We start from the raw sequence: 18,895 nt of genomic DNA on the forward strand, positions 1-18,895 counted from the left end.
CTATGATCATGCCACTGCACTCCAGCCTGGATGACAGAGTATGATCCTGTCTCTATAAAAAATAAAAGTAAAATTTAAAAAAGAACTGTCTGCAGGTATCCTTGTCAAGAATTAAGTCCCAAGTTATGGGACGGTGCAGTGCTCCCATATCAATGAATTTCTCCGTCTCCGGCCTTACATTTTACTACTGTCATGGCCCAGCTCCTTCGAGACTGCTGCTGGTACCTATGAGGTAGGTCTTGTCATTCTTGAGTGCAGTTATTTCCTCACAGAGCAAGAACCTTATTCCCCTACACAGACACTGCTACAACCTCATCCTATTACAGGTCCATGGGCCCTAGAAGGAAGTGGGGTAGAATCTAAGGAGGACAGGCATCCCCCCCAGCCCAAGGAGGCACCTGCATCATGTGAGGGATTTTTAGTGTCTGCAGGTAAAGGAAGCAGCTTACCTACAGCAATGGAACTGAGTCGCTTTTCCTAGCCCTGAAGGTTCAGGGAAATTTGAGAATTTCAGATTCTCAGGCTCTTTCTTGTAGATGTCCCTATCCCTTCTCAGGATTCTTCTCTTTTCTCACCATAGCCCTGATTTAGACATGAGAGACCTGTTGAGGCTGGATATTATCCCCTTTGTAGCTCTGCTGCTCTTTAAGTCCTGAGATTGGTTTTTTGGCAGTCTGTCCTGTCTGCAGGAGATAAATGTCTGAATACTGCCAGCAAGGCCTTGTGACTCCCACAGTTGACTGTTGGTGGCTAACCTGACCCTGTCATTTTCTCTATTCTTTTTTCAATGATTTAAAGGTGTTAACAAGAGCCAGCTTATTCAATACTCCCCATAATGACCATTGCCACATACCACTCATGTGCCACTGCAGTGCCTAAGCAAACCTACACCCCATTCAAAACCAGCCCTGACAAAAGACTTAGTGACTGTGTTGCTACAGCTCCCCAGGCTTCCTCCCACCCCACTTATCACCAGCAGTGGGGTCCTTGTTGCCATCTGTCCCATGATTGATCCAGTTCCAGAATTCCATTCTGAAGGTCTGCTAACTAAGGCCACTTCTGATACCAACGGTCTTAACCTGTGCACCTCCGAGAAAGTAAAATCTGAGACAGGAACTGTGTTCGGAGTTTATTTTGGGAAGTGATACCAGAGAGCAGGAGTAGGAGACAGGAGAGAAAACAAGGAAGGAGGAAAGCCAGTGTAACCGGGAACGGGGACTCATCCTGCCAGGCTGCATTAAGGAGCCCAAGGAACGGAAGAGAGGACATTGAACACCCTGTTCCCCATTGGTCCAAGGCTCCCCAGGGGAGTGTTAACTCCCTCAAGTACAGAATCCCAGCAGCATCCCACACCTCAGCATCACACAAGGCCTGGGCAGAAAGCAAAAACCGAGGGCAGCTGGGGTGAGGCTCTGTCAGGCTACAGGCGCACAAAGCTGGCTGCTGCAGCAGTTTCAGCAAATCTTCAATTAAAAGATGGACTGAGAGAATGGGAAACAAGAAACAAGAGGTGGCTAAAACACTGACCTCCTTGCTGTTCTAGAAACACTCCAGGTGGAATCCCACATAAAACCCTTTGGAATGATTGCTCCTACTGCTTGGAACGTTTTCCCAAACATCCTTACGACCTTTACCTTCTTCAGATCTTTTTAAATTTATCGCCTTCTCAGTGAGGGCTTCCCTCATTTAAATTTCACCGCTCCACCACGCTATGCCCCTACCCACTTTGTTTGTTTCCATAAGACTTATCAACATCTAGGTGCTTGAATATAAGCTCACGAGAGCAGAGATTTTTGTCAGTTTTGTGAAGTAGATAATCCCAGATCTTACAGTAATGTCCAGCAGAGCAGAGGGCTCAGTATACTGTTCTTAACAATAATATATGACAAGATATGAAAATGGAAGGATTTTTAAATATTTTTTCATATATTTCCTATTTTCATGTATTTTAAATAAAATTTATTTTCATATGTTTTTTATAAAATTACTCAGTAGCTTGCCTTCTTCACTCAACACCAATACATCATGGTCATCAGTCAATAGACAGGCCTCTCTTAATTGCACTCTCTTAATACCTGCATAATATTTATTATTTCCTGGTCTGAATATAGCACAGTGTATTTAGCCGTCCTCTTCTGTTACAGGATGTTCATGTTGTTTCATATTTTTTGCCTCCACAAGCAGTGCTGGAATCCTGGTATGGATATTTTTATGCAGTGATGCTTTTATTTATAGAAAGTATATTCTCAGAAGTGGAGTGTTAGTAAGAGGACATGTCTGTGTGTGTTTTCAATAAATTTTATTTTTAGAATGGTTTTAGACTTACAGAAAAACTAGAAGATAGTACAGAGTTCCCATATACTGTGCTCTCAGTTTTACCTATTAATAACATCTTATATTAGCATGGTGTACTTACTATAATTAATGAACCAATGCTGATGCATTATCATTAACTGAAGTCCATCCATACTTTATTCGCATTTCTTTAATTTTTTTGTTGAATTTCCGGTTTCTGTTCCAGAATCCCTTCTAGGAAACTACATTACATTTAGTAATCATGTGTCTGCAGGCTCCTCTTGGCTGTGACAGTTTCTTAGGCTTTACATGTTTTGATAACTCTGGCAGTTTTCAGGAGTACTGGTCACATATTTTGTAGAATGTGCCTCTATTGGAATTTGTCTGTTTTTTCATGATTAGAATAGGGTTATGGGCTAGAAGACCATGTCCCATCCCATCAAGTGTACATACTATCAACATGATTTACCGCTATTTTTTTTTTTTTTTTTTTTTTTTGAGACGGAGTCTCGCTCTGTCGCCCAGGATGGAGTGCAGTGGCCGGATCTCAGCTCACTGCAAGCTCCGCCTCCCAAGTTTACGCCATTCTCCTGCCTCAGCCTCCGGGTAGCTGGAACTACAGGTGCCCGCCACCGCGCCCGGCTAGTTTTTTGTATTTTTTTAGTAGAGACGGGGTTTCACCGTGTTAGCCAGGATGGTCTGGATCTCCGGACCTCGTGATCCGCCCGTCTCGGCCTCCCAAAGTGCTGGGATTACAGGCTTGAGCCACCGCGCCCGGCCTGATTTACCGCCTTTTTTTTTTTTTTTTTTTGAGACTGAGTCTTGCTCTGTGGCCCAGGCTGGAGTGCAGTGGCACGATCTCGGCTCACTACAACCTCCACCTCCCGTGTTCAAGCGATTCTCCTGCCTCAGCCTCCAAGTAGCTGGGATTACAGGCGCCTGCCACCATGCCTGGCTAATGTCTGTATTTTTAGTAGAGACAGGGTTTCACCATGTTGGCCAGGCTGGTCTCAAACACCTGACCTCGTGATCTGCCGGCCTCAGTGACTTACCGCTATTGATGTTGACCTTGATCGCCTGGCTGAGGTAGTATTGTCAGGTTTCTCCACTGTAAAGTGACTTTTCTTCTGCCATTCTATTCTATACTGTTTGGAAGGAAGTCACTACATGCAGCCCACTCCTAACAGAGGGAGAAGTTAGGCTCCCATCCTTGAAGGTGGAGTGTCAACATAAATTATTTGGAATTCTCCAACGTAGGAGATGTATCTATTCTCTTCCATTTACTTATCTTTTTATTTATTTGTTTATTCATTCATCCAATCAATCATTTATTTATATTAGTATGGATTTGTGGATATTGCATCCCTTTGATATACCTCCATCCGTGTAGGGTTTGCTTTGGTTTGGGTTTTAGCACTTTATTATTTTCTGGCACTACAAGATGCTCCATGTTCATCTTGTATATTTCCTGCCCAAGTTCTAGAATTGGGTACTTCTTTTTAAAAATTTTTTTAAAAATTCGCTTTAAGTTCCGGGATACATGTGCAGAATGTGTGGGTTTGTTCCATAGGTGTACATGTGACAGTGGTTTGCTGCACCTATCAACCCATCATCTAGGTTTTAAGCCCTGCACGCATTAGGTATTTGTCCTAATGCTCTCCCTCCCTTGCCCCCCAACCCCCAACAGGCCCCAGTATGTGATGTTCCCTTCCCTGTGTCCATGTGTTCTTATTGTTCAAGTTGAGTATTTCTCCATGGATCCCTGGTTCCTTTTATTAGAGAATAGTATCAAAAAACAAGATCTAATCACTTGATATACATATTGCTACTGGGGTGTGGTTTGTTCTAGGCCCTTTCAGCTGATAGAGCAAGGTAAGATATGTGTGTATACCAACCTGTGTACATACACATATCTAGAGTTATTTCTATATGTAATCATCTTTATCTTTATTAAGCTAAACAAGAGTTCATACTGATGTCTTCAACTATAATCTGTGGACAGATGAGATGGGTTTAGCTCACAAATCTCATGGGTTATTCTAGCCTGATCTCCTTGCTTATCTGGAAACTCGTATCAGCTTTTCCTCTACCCTCTTTGGTGAGGTTGTTTCATACATTTGTAGTATAGTTAGATTCTTTTTGTCATAGTCTTCATTCTATCCTAGGATTCCCCAACCTCCTAAATGATTTTTTAACACTTTGCATACCTTAAGGTTCACACATTGTGTTGTAAAGTTCTGTGGATTTTGCTCAATGCATGATGTCACATATTCACCATTACAGCATCATACAGAATAGTTTCACTGCCCTAATAAATCCTGTGTGTTTCACCTATTCAACCCTCCCCACATCCTCTGAACCTCTGGCACCTCTTATTCTCTTTACTGTCTGTGTAGTTTTACCTTTCCAGAATGTCATAGAATTGGAATAGTACAATATGTAGCCTTTTCAGATTGGCTTCTCTCACTTAACAATATGCATTTAAACTTTATACGTGTCTTTTATGGCTTGCTAGCTTATTTTATTGCTGAATGATACTTCATTATATGAATGTAACACGATTTTTTCATCCTTTTAGGAAAACAACTTGGTTGTTTCTAGGTTTTGGTGATTATGAATAAAGCTGTTAAAAACATTTGCTTGTAGGTTTTCATATGGACATAGTTTTCAACCATTTGGGTAAATACCTAGGAGTGTGATTACTGGCTCGTATGGTATAGCTATGTTTAGCTTTGTAAGAAACTGCCAAACTCTTTCCAAAGTGGCTGTCTGATTTAGCACAACCACCAGCAGTGAAAGAGAGGCCCTGTTGCTCAGTATCCTCACCAGCATTTGGTATTATCAGCTTTTTGGGGGATTTTAGCCATTCTAATAGGTGTGTAATGGTATCTCATTGTGGTTGTAATTTGGAATTTCCTAATGACAAAAGATGTTGATCATCTTTTCATATGTTTAATATTCCCCATTTGTATTATATCTTCTTCAATGAGGTATCTGCTCAGATCTTTTGCTCATTTTTTTGGTGCATTTGGTTTTCATATAATAAATATTGCTAGTAACTTTCCCAAAAAGTTTTGCACTCTAATTGGCCATGTGTGAGAACATCCCTTTCCCTATGCCCTTGTCAGCCCTGGATACTGCCAATCTTATGTGTTTGCCTGCTGGTTAGGAAATAAGTGGCATCCGCTGTTTCTCTAATTTGACTTTCTCTTACAACCAGTGAGACTGAGCATCTTTTCATATGTCCCTTTATCATTTATATTTCCTCTTCTGTGTATTACCTATTAATATTTTGCCCACTTTCCCACTGAGTTGTCTTTTCCTTTGTTTCTTTCTTTTCTTTCTTTTTTTTTTTTTTTCAGACGGAGTCTTGCTCTGTCACCCAGGCTGGAGTGCAGTGGTGCGATCTTGGCTCACTGCAAGCTCTGCCTCCTGGGTTCATGCCATTCTCCTGCCTCAGCCTCCCGAATAGCTGGGACTACAGGCGCCCACCACCACGCCCAGCTAATTTTTTGTATTTTTTAGTAGAGACGGGGTTTCACTGTCTTGTTAGCCAGGATGGTCTCGATCTCCTGACCTCATGATCTGCCCACCTTGGCCTCCCGAAGTGCTGGGATTACAGGCATGAGCCACCATGCCTGGCTGTCTTTTTCTTAACAATACATAGATAAGACTTCTTTGTAATATTAGGAATATAACCCTTTGTTGTAACTTTAACAAATATTTCCCAGACAATTATTTGTCTTTTGGCATTGTTTATAGTGTTTTTTAAACATAGTGAATTAATATTATTAAAATGTCCATACTACCCAAAGCAATCTACAGTTTCAATGCAATCTTGATCAAAATTCCAATGTTATTTTCCATTGAAATAGAAAAAACAATGCTAATATTCATACATAACCACAAATTTCCCATATAGCTAAAGCTATCATGAGAAAAATGAACAAAGCTGGAGCCATCACACTACCTGATTTCAAACTATGTTATTAAAAATATAGTAATTAGAACAGTATGGTACTGGCAAAAAAAAAAAAAAAAAAAGTAGACACATTGACCAGTGGAACAGAATGGAGAGCCCAGAAATGAACCCACACCTGAATGCTCAATTGATCTTTGACAGAGGCATCAAGAATACACAATGGGAAAAGCATAGTCTCTTCAATAAATGATGTTGGGAAAACTGGATGTCCACATGCAGAACAATGAAAATAGACCATTATCTCACACCATATACAAAAATCAACCCAATAGATCAAAGACTTAAACTGTAAAACTTCTAGAAGGAAACATAGGGGGAAAATTATACTACATTGGTCTGGGCAGTGATTTTTTAAAATTTGACCCCAAAAGCATAGGCAACAAAAGCAAAAATGGACAATTGGGATTACATGAAATTAAAAAGTTTCTGCACAGTAAAGAAAACAACGCTGAAGAGACAACCTATGGACTAGGAGAAACTATTTGCAAGCCCTACTCCTGATAAGGGGCATATGTTTCCAAAATATATAATGAACTCGGGCTGGGTGTGGTGGCTCATGCCCATAATCCCAGTGCTTTGGGAGGCTGAGGCAGGCAGATCACCTGAGGTCAGGAGTTTGAGACCAGCCTGGCCAACATGGCAAAACTCTGTCTCTACTAAAAGTAGATAAATTAGCCAGGTGTGGTGGCGCACACTTGTAATCCCAAATATTCAGGAGGCTGAGGCACAAGAATTGTTTGAACCCAGCCAGGAGGCAAGGGTTGCAGTGAGCCAAGATCTCTCCACTGCACTCCAGCCTGAGCAACAGAGTGAGACTCCATCTCAAAAACAAAACAAAACCAAAATACCCAAAACATATAATATACTTGAACAGCTCAAAAACTAGATGTTCCCCTCCCTTGGTCTCCCTCGTATGCTCGGTGGTGCCCAAAGTCCAGAGGGGTCTGAGGCAGCAGGGGGCTGGTGTGTCAGCATGTCCCTCAGCATGCTTACACCTGGCCGGGTCATGACAGTCCCTGGGCTTGGCCATAACTTTGCTCTGAAATTGGAGTGGACACCAGGAGTGGGGAGAGGTCAGGCAGTCGGAGCAGGCATGGAACTTCTGAGCCTGCAGGGGCAGGAGTGCCTCCCAGACCCCAAGTGTGCAGAGATGCCCAGGTCTGCAGCCATGGCTGGGTGGCTGCAGCTGCGCCTGGGAGGGTGGGGCTCCTGCTCCTCCAACCTGAGGCTCCCATCTGTTCTCAGCTCCTGCCAGCTCCAGGGAGCACACAGCCATGGCTGCGTCTCCCCCACTGCAGCCGGCATCATGGCAGCAGCTGCTCCAGATGGGCCACTGGTGCCATCACTGTCTCTAAAAGAGGGGGAAAAAATGAGCCTGGGATCTGAATGGACGTTTCTCAAAAGAGGACGTACAAATGGCCAACAGATATATGGAAAAATGCCCCACATTTCTAATCATTGGGGAAATGCAAATGTAAATCCCAATGATATATCATCACACACCTGTCAGAATGGCTGTGATAAAAAAGATGTAAGATAAGTGTTGGTGAGGATGTGGATAAAAGGAAACCCTTAAGTTGTTGACGGGAATGTAAATTATGGAAAACTGTATGGAGATTCCTCACAAAACTAAAAATAGAATTACCATATGGTCCAGCAATCCCACTTCTGAGTATTTACCCAAAGGATTGAAATTTGAAATGTCTGCACTCCCATGTTCATTGCCACACTGTTCACAATAGTCAAGTCATAAAATTAACCTAAGTGGCCATCAGTGGATGCATATATAAAGAAAATATAGTATATATACACAATAGAGTACTATTCAGCCTTAAAAAAGGAGAAAATTCTGACATTTGTGACAACATGGATGAAATTGGGGAACATTATGCTGCTAAGTGAAGTAAGCCAGGCACAGAAAGATAAATGCGCATGTTCTCATTTATATGTGGAAATCTGAAACAAGTGAACTCATTGATATAGTCTGGATATTTGTCTCTACCTAAATCTCATGTTGAATTATAATCCCCAGTGCTGGAGATGGGGCCCAGTGGAAGGTGTTTAGGTCATGGGAGCAGATCCCTCATTACTTGGTGTTGTCTTTGTGACAGTGAGTTCTTGTGAGATCTGGTCATTTGAATAGGTGTGCCTCACCACCAATTCCCTCTCTCCCCCTTGTTTTGGTTTTGCCATGTGACATGCCTGTCCCCCCTTCACCTTTTGCCATGATTGTAAGCTTCCTGGGCCTCCCTAGAAGCTAAGCAGATGCCAGCCCCATGCTTCCTGTAAAGCCTGCAGAACCATAAGCTAATTAAACCTCTTTCCCTATAAATTAGCCAGTCTCAGGTATTTATAGCAATGCGAGAACAGCCTAATACATTCTTCGAAGCAGAGAGTAGAATGGTGGTTACAGAGGCTAGAGGAGGAGGAGAATGGAGAGATGATGGTCAAAGGGTACAAAATCTTAGACAAGAGGAATAAGTTTCATTTCCAAGATCTGTTGCACAACATGGTGAATATAGTTGTTAATTATGTATTGTACACTTCAAAATTGCTGAGAGAGGCCGAGTGCAGGGGCTCACACCTATAATCCTAGCACTGTGGGAAGCTGAGGCAGGTGGCTCACCTGAGGTCAGGAGCTTGAGGCCAACCTGGCCAACATAGTGAAACTCCGTCTCTACTAAAAATGCAAAAACTAGTCAGGCATGGCGGCAGGCACCTGTAATCCCAACTACTTGGGAGGCTGAGGCAGGAAAATCACTTGAACCCAGGAGGCAGAGGTTGGAGTGAGCCAAGGTCGTGCCACTGCACTCCAGCCTAGGTGACAGAGCAAGACTCTGTCTCAAAGAAAAAAAAAAATTGCCAAAAGACTAGATTTCAAATGTTCTCACCACAAAAAAAAAGGTAAGTATTTGAAGTGATGGATATATGTTAATTAGCTAGGTTTAATTATTCCACATTATAGTCATAAATCCTAACATTAATTTGAACCCCATAAACATATATAATTCGCCAGGCATGGTGGCTCACGCTTGTAATCCCAGCAATTTGGGAGGCTGGGGTGGGCGGATCACTTGAGGTCAGGAGTTTGAGACTAGCCTGGCCAACATGGTGAAACCCTGTCTCTACTAAAAATACAGAAATTAGTTGGGGGTGGTGGCTGGTGCCTATAATCCCAGCTACTCAGGAGGCTGAGGCAGGAGAATTGCTTGAACCTGGGAGGCTGAGGTTGCAGTGAGCCGAGATCGTGCCACTGCACGCCAGCCTGGGCAACAGAGCAACTATATATATGTGTGTGTGTGTGTGTGTGTGTGTGTGCGTATTATATATAATTATAAATTATATATTTACAATAAGTTTACAATTTACAATAAAGTTTTAAAAGAGCAACAAAAAATTAAATATGCCTCTATTGCTTATACATTTTTCCACTTTTGATAGAAACATGGACATATTAAATATTTTACTTTTAACTCGTTTTATTTCACTTTTAATATTCATCACAATAAATATCACAAATATTTCACTTTTAACTCTAGTACAAGAAAGTCAGTAATGCAAGAGTGATGATAAAGAGCAACTCTCACTTGGCTTCATGATCAGGGAGCAATAGGGAGTGGTGGGGACTGCGGTGAACTAAAGCATACAAGCCTTGTCTAAAGTGAACAGCCGGTCTCAGCCCTAGCTCATTAGTGCCACAGAGTCTACAGGCCTAGACCTGCTAATCTCCAGCATTTGCAAGAGACTCCTGGTAACTAGGATTTTAAAGTAACATTTCCTGGTTAAGAGTAGTGGCTGGGTGCAGTGGCTCACACCTATAATCTCAGCACTTTGGGAGGCCAAGGTGGGCAGATAACTTGAGGTCAAGAGTTTGGGACCAGCCTGGCCAACATGGTGAAACCCTGTCTCTACTAAATATACAAAAATTACCCGGGCATAGTGGTGCACATCTGTAATCCTAGCTGCTTGGGAGGCTGAGGCATGAGCATTGCTTGAGCCCGGGAGGTGGAGGTTGTGGTGAGCCGAGATTGCGCCACTGCACTCCAGCCTGGGTGACAGAGTGAGACTCCATCTAAAAAAAAAAAAAAAAAAAAAAAAATTGGCAACTGGCACAAAATTCTTCAAAATCTTATGGGCTAAACAGGCCAAGCAATTAACCTTAGAAGATGGAGGGTCTGAACTTATCAGAACAGATGGGTGTCCAATGAAGACACAGGGCTGATGACAGAGAGAGCTGCCCAAGTCGGATATGTAGCATTCTCAGCTCTGCAGGGAAACCAGCTAGGGCTCTGGCTAAATTGAACCTCAGAAAAATGAAGTATTTTTTTTTAGTGTCACAGAAAATACTTGACTTGGCAACATAATGTGGAACATCAGTATTTGAAACACAGAGAGAAGGCTGGGTACAGTGGCTTACGCCCACAATCCCAGCACTTTGGGAGGCTAGGGTGAGAGGATCGCTTGAGCCCAGGAATTTGAGGTCAGCCTAGGCAACATAGTGAGACACTGTCTCAAAAAAAAAATTTAAAAAACCCCAAAAAACTAGCTTGTTATGATGATGTGTACCTGTAGTCCCAGCTCCTCAGGAGGCTGAGGGAAGAGGATCACTTGATACTGGAGTTGGAGGCTTCAGGGAGCCACGATCATGCCACTGTACTCCAGCCTGGGTAATGGAGAAAGACTCTGTCTCAGAAAATAATAAACAGACTGGGCGCAGTGGCTGACATCTGTAGTCCCAGCATTTTGGGAGGATGAGGTGGGCAGTTGGCTTGAGCCCAGGATTTTGAGATCGGCCAGGGCAACATAGCAAAACCCCGTCACTACACAAAATTTTAAAAACTAGCTGGGCATGGTTGTACTCATCTGTAGTTCCAGCTACTTGGGAGGCTGAGGCAGGAGGATCACTTGAGCCGGGGAGTTCGAGGCTGCCATGAGCTGTGATTGCATTCCCACCTGGGTAACAGAGTGAGACCCTGTTTCAAAAAAGTAATAATAATTAAAAAATTTTTTTAAAACACAAAGAGAAAATAAAAGGAAGACTAAAATAAAATAGCAGCAGCAAAAGTGGAAACTTTTGTACATGAGAAAGTAAATCTGAGTCTGAGAAGGCCTGTGCTTCTAGATAGAGCATAGCTGAAGGACAGTGATACTGGCCTGGTAAGGAGCACCAAGAGCTTCAAGATTAGCCCAGCACAGACGCCCCAGACCTGAGGCTTTGGCTTCACAGACTTGTACATAGGAAGGAATTGCCATTAAATGAGCCCCAAACATCTTTGTGGTATATATGGTAATGTAATCTGTTCTGTCTATTAAGTTTACTTGTATGTACTGTGAACATGTTAGGTAAGCCTATAAACAGTTTGTCCATCATGTTGCTTGGTTCTTCTCTTCTAATTCCTTTGTATGTCCCTAAAGAACTCCATTCAGCATTGAAGCAGAAATATCCAAACCCTTGTGAATGCAAACATTCACAATGCTGGGGCTATGATGGACATCTCCAGCTATTCGCTGCAGACTGGTTTGAGGATCGGAGGTGTCCCTTTGAGTTCTACCCCTGAGGTCAGTGGGGTCAACAGAGAGAGAGAAGTAATGAAGTTTGAGATGTTAAGTCCACATAATCTGGCTTCTGGTCTCACCACTGCACTGATACTGTTTCCAATAAGGTCAGTCGACCCCAACTCAGGGAAGCCCACCAGGTACCTCTCAGCCCTCTGTTTCCATCTGAACTTTCAGCAGCTTCTGTCAACACTGACCACTTCCTCCTCCCATGATGCCCCCATAGAGCCTGCTCTGCTGTCTTCTCTCTTATCTTTTTTTTTTTTTTTTTTGAGACGGAGTCTTGCTCTGCTACCCAGGCTGGAGTGCAGTGGCCGGATCTCAGCTCACTGCAAGCTCCGCCTCCCGGGTTTACGCCATTCTCCTGCCTCAGCCTCCCGAGTAGCTGGGACTACAGGCGCCCGCCTCGTCGCCCGGCTAGTTTTTTGTATTTTTAAGTAGAGACAGGGTTTCACCGTATTAGCCAGGATGGTCTCGATCTCCTGATCTCGTGATCCGCCCGTCTCGGCCTCCCAAAGTGCTGGGATTACAGGCTTGAGCCACCGCGCCCGGCCTTCTCTCTTATCTTAAGGGGCCTTCTTCCCTTTCCCCTTTTGTGTTTCCTCCTCGTCAACCACACATCTAGGTGGGAGGGTTCTTTAGACGGCTTTCTCATCTCAGTCTCGCTCCTCCAGGGCAATCTCCTCCCTCTGTCTATGGCTTCGCTTACACACATGCGGACTCCCTGGCTTTTATCTTCAGCTCAGACTCTGGCTGACATAACAACTCCACTTTGGTGTCTCAGATCCCCACCAATTCAATGAGACAAAGCTAGTGACTTCTTTCCCCCAGTCTCACTCCCCCTCTCTGGGATGGCATCACCATCTACCCCAGTGTGTAAACCTTTGTGTCATTTTTGACACTTCCTTCTCCCCTGTCCCTCACCTCCAGCCGATCACCACATCCTGATTATTCTGATAACAAAATACATCTCAAGACAAAGGTTCTCACCAGCTCCCCTGCCTCTGCTCTGCTCCAAGTCACCACAGTCTCAGCTATCAACAGCCCCTTCATCCATTTTGCCTCCTCCAAGCCATTCTATATCCTGCTGCCGTAGGGAGATTTTAAGAGCTCCATGGTGGCCGGGCGTGGTGGCTCAAGCCTGTAATCCCAGCACTTTGGGAGGCCGAGTCGGGCGGATCACGAGGTCAGGAGATCGAGACCATCCTGGCGAACACGGTGAAACCCCGTCTCTACTAAAAAAAAAAAATATATATATATATATACACACACACACAAAACTAGCCGGGCGAGGTGGCGGGCACCTGTAGTCCCAGCTACTCAGGAGGCTGAGGCAGGAGAATGGCGTGAACCTGGGAGGCGGAGCTTGCAGTGAGCTGAGATCCGGCCACTGCACTCCAGCCTGGGCGACAGAGCGAGACTCCGTCTCAAAAAAAAAAGGGGGGGGCCCATGGTATCATCTTGCTGAAATTCCTTCTAGTGGCTTCACATCGCATTAGGATAGAGTGTGAATTGCTTGGCAGGGCCTGCAAGGCCCTGTAGGATCTGCCTTCTGACTGGCTGGCTGGCCTTGATTCCACGAGCTTCACCCAGCAGCCACACTGTCTTTCAGTTGCTGAAGTGACCCAAGTTCTCTCCTGGCTCAGGGCCAGTCACTGCCTGGAAAGCTGCCATCCGTGCCTTTACCACCACCCCTGCCCTTGGTCTGGTCAGACCTTTACCCTCTAGACTCAGCTCAAGGTCACTTCCTCAGGGCCAGTTTCTCTGGGACAGCCTAATTTCATAGATTATTTATGGCACTTCTTTGTTTAATGCCTGAGTCCTCTGTCTCATTCACCAATGCCTGATGCAGAATAGGTGCTTATATTAGTCAGGGTTCTCTAGAGGGACAGAACTAATAGGATAAATGTATATATGAAGGGGAGCTTATTAGAAGAATTGGCTCACACGATCACAGGATGAAGTCCCACAACAGGCCGTCTGCAAGCTGAGGAGCGGGGAAGCCAGTCCGAGTCCCAAAACCTCAAAAGGAGGGAAGCCATCAGTGTAGCCTTCTCTCTGTGGCCAAAGACCGGAGAGCCCATGGCAAACCACTGTATAAGTCCAAGAGTCCAAAAGCTGAAGAACTTGGAGTCTAATGTTCGAGGGCAGGAAGCATCCAACACGGTAGAAGGATAAAGGCCAGAAGACTCAGCAAGTCAAGTCCTTCCAACTTCTGCCTGCATTATTCTAGCTGTGCTGGCAGCTGATTAGATGGTGCCCACCCAGATTGAGGGTGGGTCTGTCTCTCCTAGTCCTCTGACTCAAATGTGAATCTCCTTTGGCAACACCCTCACAGACACACCCAGAAACAGTACTTTGCATCCTTCAATCCAATCAAGTTGGCACTCAGTATTAACCATCACAGTGCTCTAGGGATATTTGTTGAATGTATGAACACAGCCGGACGGGGACTGGCTTCATAAGGGTGCTATGCCAGACCTCATATCTGCTCCTCTGGAGTATTTTCAGGTCACCTGGAATCCTGGCAACCCAGTGAAAGTTAATAATTTATTTAAAAATATTTATAATTTATTATGTATAACCCCTAGTTAGGATTTAGTATTAATGATCATCTTTCTATATTAAAATTATTCTAAAAACAGGTTGAGAGATAAGTTATCCGCTGTTTGCAATTATTTGAAGACAGTCTCATGGAGGAAGATGAGAGAGACAAGTTACACCTTCCTGTGTTGCCAGAGGCACTGTAATCCCTCAAAGGAAGCCATTTGGCAATATATATCACAAGCCTTAAATTGTCTATATGCTCCTTAAAGCTGGCTATAATATGGTAAAAATACTTTCTCCTGGCCAAGGGGTAAATATGCACAATCCTTTTGGAAAGCAATTTGACTGTATCTAGTTAGAGCCATAAAGCTATATTTCTGGGGCTCTAGATGGTGCCCAGTTAACTTCAGGTCATTTTCAGTTAATGAGTCATTAACTTAATGGCCACTTCCTCAAAGAGATTTTCCCTGAACCACACCTCACCCTCAAACCAGGTACTCTTTACCTCATTTTTATAACATGTATCGTATCTGTAATGACTTCTCCAACATCTGTCTCCTTTCCTAGGTTCTAAGCCCCAGGCGGGTAGGGACAGTACTTGCTTTATTTATCTTTATGTCCTTAGGGCTAACACAGTGCCATATGCACCTTAAGGTCTATAAATAATTGTTGAATAAAATGAATAGAGAAAAATCATTCTAAATAAAAATAAATTTAACCCAAAGGTAACAATATCAATAATTAACGTTTATAGGGAGGTTAATATTTACCTGACCCTGTTGTATGTGCCTGTGTGAAATGGGCACTACAGCCCTTGCACTTCTCTTACAGATGGAAAACTGAGGCCTTGGGAACTTAACTAACTTGGTCCAAGTGAGGCAACCAGCTAATAAGTTGTTTATCAAAACCTTATTTATGTAGTGAAAAATTGGAAAGAACCTACGTGTTATTTGAATATTTAATACATGCAGTTATCAGAAACTCAGTTTTCCTTCCTTTTTTAAATAGACAGATTTATTTATTTTTTATTTTATTTTATTTTTTTTTCGAGACAGAGTTTTGCTCTGTTGCCCAGGCTGGAGTGCAGTGGCACAATCTGGGCTCACTGCAACCTCTGCTTCCTGGGTTCAAGTGATTCTCATGCCTCAGTCTCCTGAGTAGCTGGGATTACAGGTGTGTGCCGCCCCAACCAGCTAATTTTTGTAGTTTTAGTAGAGACAGAGTTTCAACACGTTGCCCAGGCTGGTCTTCAACTTCAAAGCTCAGGCATCTGCCTGCCTTGGCCCCCAAAGTGCTGGGATTACAGGTGTGAGTCACCACGCCTGGCTAAGAACTTTGGTTTTCAAAAGATGTATAGTAGCATAGCAAGATGGGTGCAATATAATGGTTACTGGTCCCATTCAGACAAATGGATATGGCTGTGACAGTGTCCTTTACTGGCACAGTGCTACTCCTTGCTTGGGTGCCAAGGTCATAGCTCTTGCAGTGCATACCAGCTGTGTCAGGGTGGGGCAGAGGAAGCTGAACAGAGAAAGTAACATCTGGAGGTAGGGAGTGCTTTAGAGACAGGAAACTGAACACGTCCTGAAATGAGAGGGAATGTGAGCCTTCTAGGAAGTGGGTCCAGAAGGAAGTTATAAGCGATGAGGCTGGAGAGGTAAGCAGAGGCCAAATGGAGAGGACCTTTGGGCCTTGTCCTGGGGCAGCAGTGTCCTGCTGTGATCACTGCAGGATTGGACGTGGCAAGTGGGAGGCACCCGCCTTGGCATCCAGAGAAGATGGAGGGATTTGTTTGGGTAGAATTGATGCATTTCTACTTTTGTTAGAAGAGCCGGCTGGAGACATGAGGACTAAATATGGAATGTGGAAAATGGAAAGAGAATTCTAAGATTCCAAGTCTTGGCCTCAATATCACATCCTGTCAAGGGAGCAAATAGTGTGAAAATGAAAGTAAAGCCTAAGGATGATTATTTTTCAGTCTGAAAGAAATCCTCCGCTTTCTGCGAATTCTGTCATAAAGTTAGCATTTGGCCCCTTTTAACCTGGTTGTTTGCTCTCTGTTTGAGACGTCTTAATCAATCCAGTTCAGAGGTTTAAGACAGTAATTCGTTATATTCTACTGTGTTTGGAGAATGTTAGTTCAGGCTAAGGGTTTTTCAGGTATGATAACAAATGTGGCATTTTATAACTTGGAGCACCCTCAGTTCTAAGATCCAAAGGTGATTAATGGGCTGCTCTGTTTCAATGGTGGTGGTGCCCCCTCCAAAATTCATGTTGAAACTTTACCCCCAGTACAACTGTACTAAGAGGTGTGGCCGTTGGGAGGCAGAGCCCTTATGAATGGGATTAGCACCCCTATAAAGAGCTCAAGGTTGAGGGGGGTGCTCTCTTGCCCTTCTGCCTTTTGCCATGTGAGGACACAGCCACAAGGTGCCATTTTGGAAGCAGAGAGCAGCCCTCAGCAGACACCAATGCCAGCACCTGAAACTTGGATTTCCCAGCATGCGGAACTGTAAGAAAAAAAATTCTGTTCTTTATAAATTACCCGGTCTCAAGTATTTTGTTATAGCAGCACAAATGGACTAAGACATGGGCTTTAGAAATGTCTTGAATGTTTTATACTTGTTCATCAAGTATAATATCTGGAGCAGGAATTTCACGTCTTGAAAATACAGAGGGATTTTACAGAGAAAATGAGGAAAGAAAAAAGAACTGTCTTCTTTAGTATCTCCTTGCAGGCTGCTTTTATTGTCACTGCCCACACAAATGTGCTATAGCATGCAGTTCAAGAACTTCCATTTTCCTCCTTCTACCTTTTATTACTTATGGAGTGCCTGCTTGTCTGTGATTAATACCTCCAGATACACATTGAATCACCTGGGGAATGTAGGTGAAACAAAACAAAACAAAACATATGCCTGGCTCATTCCTATAACCAAAAGAATTGAAAGTAGAGTCTCAAAAACATATTTGTACATTCATGCTCACAGCAGCATTATTCACAATAGCTCAAAGGTGGAAGCAAGCCATGGCCATAGATCAAAAGATGGATGGATAAACAAAATGTGGTATATTCATAAAATGGGATATTATTCATGCTCAACCTTGCTACCACCTGGGTGAGCCTTGAGGACATAACGTAAAGTGAAATAAGCCAATCACACACACACACACACACACACACACACACACATACACACACTACTCTTATCATTCCACCTGTAGGAGGTACCTAGTCAAAAATCAGAAAGTGGAGGCTGGGCGTGGTGGCTCATGGCCGGGCGCGATGGTTCAAGTCTGTAATTCCAGCACTTTGGGAAGCTGAGGTAGGTGGGTCACCGGAGGTCAGGAGTTCGAGACCAGCCTGGCCAACATGGCGAAACCCTGTCTCTACTCAAAGTACAAAATTAGCTGGACGTGGTGGTGTGCACCTGTAGTCCCAGGTATTCAGGAAGCTGAGGCAAGAGAATCTCTTGAACCCCAGAGGTGGAGTTTGCAGTGAGCTGAGATCTTGCCATTGCACTCCAGCCTGGGCAATAGAGTGAGACTCTGTCTCAAAAAAAAAAAATAATAATAATAAATAAATAAATAAATAAAAAGGAAGTGGAATGGTGTTTGGCAGGGACTAGGGGGAGGAAGGAATGGGGAGTTAATGGGGGAAACTTAATGCGATAAAGCAACACTTGATTGTAAAATTCTTATGGAAAATTATCTGGTGGCACTATCAAAGAATATTTGGAAAAAGAGGAGCAATCCACCAACTGTTAAACTGTACAACAGTAGGTAAAATGGACTGTAATTGTGATCTGATAGTGAATGGGCACTGCAGAAGGGACTCCATGATTGATATGTTTTCCTGTGACTTTTTTTGTCTTTGTTAGTGTAAGTCTCTTATTTTCATCTGCAGAAAAAAAGAGACCAGTGCCTAGTTGTAGAGTTTCTGATAGGATTATGTCCAGAAAGGGCCAGGAAGCTAGGTGCAAGATTTATCTCTGTCAAAGCTCACATTCACTCCTGGGCTTTTTTTTTTTCCCTAGACACACATTTTCAGGCACATCAGATTGGAGAGTAAATAATGACGGAATGCCTGTTATGTACAGGGCCTGGCGCTGGAAGTATAACACCACAATTTTGATAAACAAAAGAACGTAGACCCTGATGCCGTCGTTCGTATATTCTATTGAATTTACCTATTGTAGCTATTGATACCAGAGGACATTAAACAATTAACCGAACAATAATTACTAAGGATTACATATTATTTATTAATTACTTAGTAATTCTGAAAGAGCCACACTTCAGGGGGGATTTTAGACATACAAGGCACTGAACCAGTTTGAGGAGATTCATGGAGACCCTAGGAAGGGACATTTGATCTGAATCTTGAAAGCTGAGTTTGTATTACCATCTCCCGTCTGTCTTCATTCTTTTTTATTTTCCAGCCTTCTTATACCTCTCTTTGCCCTCACCAACCACCTGGGTTATAATCATCTTTCACTTACAAGCTACTGAGAA

General features: G+C 43.4%; 1 protein-coding gene across 1 annotated transcript in view; it reads left to right on the forward strand.

The window, feature by feature from the left end:
• The window catches only part of CDKL1 (cyclin dependent kinase like 1), a 67,471-nt gene that overhangs the window by 19,558 nt on the left and 29,018 nt on the right, over nucleotides 1-18,895 (forward strand). The window lies entirely within an intron of this gene.

The sequence above is a fragment of the Trachypithecus francoisi genome, unplaced genomic scaffold (assembly GCF_009764315.1).
Source record: "Trachypithecus francoisi isolate TF-2019V2 unplaced genomic scaffold, Tfra_2.0 Lachesis_group3, whole genome shotgun sequence".
In the NCBI taxonomy this organism is placed as follows: domain Eukaryota; kingdom Metazoa; phylum Chordata; class Mammalia; order Primates; family Cercopithecidae; genus Trachypithecus; species Trachypithecus francoisi.